The 3,467-nt window shown below is 42.9% G+C and overlaps 1 pseudogene; it reads right to left on the reverse strand.

Moving 5' to 3' along the window:
- Window positions 1-568: 568 nt before the first annotated feature.
- On the reverse strand, window positions 569-1,281 carry LOC147667179 (E3 ubiquitin/ISG15 ligase TRIM25 pseudogene; annotated as a pseudogene).
- Window positions 1,282-3,467: the final 2,186 nt, after the last annotated feature.

Below are 3,467 nucleotides of genomic sequence, written 5' to 3' on the forward strand. Positions count from 1 at the left end.
GACGTCAGTAAAATACAAGAATCACTTTAGCATTCTCTAGATTCCAGTCTATAGAAATTGTCTTCCAAGAGCACCCATAGACAATATTCTTTCAAATCTTGTATTTTCAGTGATAAGATCACAGAAGGCCCTGATTTTATATTAAAAACAGAGCTTTGGTCTATACCATTTCCAGCTGAAAGGCAATATTTCTCTCCATGTGTTCCCATACCTGGCGTGTCACACCGTTTGGTGCCCATTTTCCCTCCATGTTAAAGACCAGTAGATGTTTCAGCACCCAGGCTAATGCGCTGCATAGCTAAATACATATAAGGTCCCAAAGGCGAGACCGATTGCATTGAAAATGATTGTTTGTGAATGCACACAACTTGTGCCCAATCAAAACATGAATTGCAGCCACCCCACATCCGGGCACAGCCAGAGCTCTTCACCTGGTGATACTGAATAAATGTCTGGGGGCAGCTGTGTTGTTAATGCAGACCATAAACAACACCTAGACAACGGCACAGCACATGCTGTAACTTGCCATCTCGAAGTGCTTCAGCGACCCATACTAGGGAGGTAAACGCTAGACAAGTTCTACAATACAAGGTGTTAGGCTTATTCGGGTGCCCCCTCTTGTCGTGAGGGGCTCGGTACTCACCTCTTTTTTGAGCTTGGCTTCTGGCACGGTGTGTGTTTTGCAGGCCTTGTGGTCGGCCAAGCAGTAGCAGCAGAGGCACTTTCCGTGCTCCTCGCAATAGTACTCGAGGAGCTTCTTGTGATCTTTGCAGGTCCGGAGGCCCAGCTCGGAGCTCCCCAGCGGGCTGTGCAGCTGGTGGTGAGCGAACGCCTGGCTCCCCAGGTGAGGCTGCAGGTGCTCCTGGCAGAAGGAGGCGATGCAGGTTAGACACGTCCGGACGGCGGCCACCTTGAGGCAGGAGTCACAGGGCACGGCCCCGTCCGGACAGGACTCCTCTTCCTCCGACTCCTCCTCCGGCTCCGGTTGCGCCTGCTGCTCCTGCTCGCACCGGTTCACGTCCAGCAGGTACTGCTGCACCACGGTGTCCAGCACGGTGTTCTTGCGGAGCTCCGGTTTAGTTGCGAAGCCAGTGCGGCACTGAGGACATTTCCAGCCGTCCTGCGCCTCCTTCGCCCAGATCACCTCCAGGCAGACACGGCAAAAATTGTGGCCGCAGGGAGTGGTGACCGGGCTCTCGAAAGTGCCCAGGCAGATGGAGCAGGTAAACTCCTCGGAGAGGTCCAACAGCGAGCCCGACACCTCGGCCATCTTAGCAGGGAGTGACGGTCGCCGAGAACGGGCGAGAATGGAAACCGAAACTTAAGGGTAGAGCAGGCGAGAGGGAGGGAGTTAGTGGGCTGTCAGAGAAGCACGCGCTGCCTCTGAAACGGAACTCCTGTGAGAATATGTGTATCTTCGGTAAATAAACTCCTTCCTGGACTAACAGACAGTAGCAGCAGATCCCTCTGTAGGTTCTGTTATGGGATTCACTGGTTTATAGGATAACAAACTAACCTCAGGCTATACATTTACTTGACACTTGCCTAATAAATTCAAATTCTTTATTCGGTCAAATAAAAATAGACCATAAAAGCACATGATATCTGATACAAATTCATAGTGTACAATAATAAAAATTCAAATTTACCTTAATTTAAAAACAATTAAAAGGGTGATTACATCAGTGCGCATTATTTAATTTATTTTATTTGATTGTTTTATAGAGCGCGAACTTGACCCGAGGGTATCAGAGCGCTTTACAGGGTAAACATTTTAAACTATAGGGGTTACGTCCGTTTCGGGGGCCCGGTAGGACGTGCAATATTTTTTCCAAAAGAATTACCTGGCCATCAGTTTTGGAACTGCTAGTTGCTCAATGCTCATGCAGATTTGGAAATACAACGCATCACATCATTGCATTTTACTTTCACAGTTGTATTAATTCAACTTAATTTCAAACATCCTTTCAATTTTTTAAGGCATGAAAAGAATTCACATTTTATTCATTTATACATTCCTCATGAATAAATATTAATAAACACATAAAAAACTGGACAATTCAAAAACGTAAACATGACGACAATCAATTCAAATCTAACGATTTATTCAAACAACGACACCAGTCAGTGATTCAAACAATGCCTGTAAGCGCTATGACATTAAGTATTGTTCAGTTCGGTGGGCGCTACAAACAGGTATACTGCGGGGACAACTTTCTCTGGAGGTGATTTGCTCTCGGGGTATATTTCATGTAGTGGCACCCTCTCTAGAGCTTCAATTAATGTGGATCCCTCGCAGGCAAAATATTAGCCTGCCGACGCGTTTCTAATCCCCCTCTGCCTCAGGGGATTATCATCAGGGTTTAGACCACGGTGTAATCTAAATTAACAAATAATGAGATGTATAAATAACACACTGCATAACCCTTTCTTTCTCTTCAATTAGTAGGTAAAATGGGCACTAAGTTTATCTGGTACCTTATCTTCTTTGCTGAAATTCAATCTCCTAATAGTATCCTCTTAGACACCTAAACATGGGTAAATAAATTGTGTAAGTATAAAGTTTTGAGTCTGAATTTTTTCAGCAGGTATGATTCATTTTTGTCTAAATATATGAGACTTACTGGAGTCTTCGTGTTTACTTGCGATGACTCCCACCTTGTATCCTTATTTGCGATTTAAATTGAGCCAAAATACTTCATTGAGGCCTTTACATTCCACCCTAAAATACAATTATTTTGTGGTCATTTAGACAACCATTATAAACCAATGTTAAAAGAACAGGACAAGCTTAGTGTGGCCTCTCTCTTACTTGTGAATGTTGTACTCCTTTTTCAGGGGATTTCTGGCTCTTCTTAACGGGTTATAACTTCCTGTTGGAATTGGAAGAATGGTAAGAAAGTCTAAATTACTTTGCGGTATGTCACATTTTCAAGCTCATGATGTTTCTATTCCTTCCTTCGCTTGTGCAAATATTTTCAGATTAGGACTTTTCATCGTTGTGCATTTACATTAAATTGAGAAGCGCTTCAATGGTGCGCATATATTTAACAATGTCCCTCTTGGCCAAATGTTTTGGACTCGCACTTTTAGTTTGTGGTTACATCTTCGTTGCGGGTCATTAACCTCAAACAGTTCATCACGTGGCTGCTTTTTTGCAATAGATTAAAACGTGCTTAAATGCTGCGCACATGTTTGCCAATAAACCTTAAAGCCAAACATTTTGAGCTGTTCTCCACACTTACATTTAGGCGATACAATACAATTCACAGTTGTATTGTATTTATACAATGAATGAAATGTGTATTCTTTTCATGCCTTAAAATGAAAGGATGTTTGAAATTAAGTTGAATTAATACAACTGTGAAAGTAAAATGCAATGATGTGATGCGTTGTATTTTTAAATCTGCATGAATAAGCAGTTCCAAAACTGGTGGCCAGGTAATTATTTTTGAAAAAATATTGCA

Source organism: Lissotriton vulgaris, unplaced genomic scaffold, assembly GCF_964263255.1.
Source record: "Lissotriton vulgaris unplaced genomic scaffold, aLisVul1.2 SCAFFOLD_1428, whole genome shotgun sequence".
In the NCBI taxonomy this organism is placed as follows: Eukaryota; Metazoa; Chordata; class Amphibia; order Caudata; family Salamandridae; genus Lissotriton; species Lissotriton vulgaris.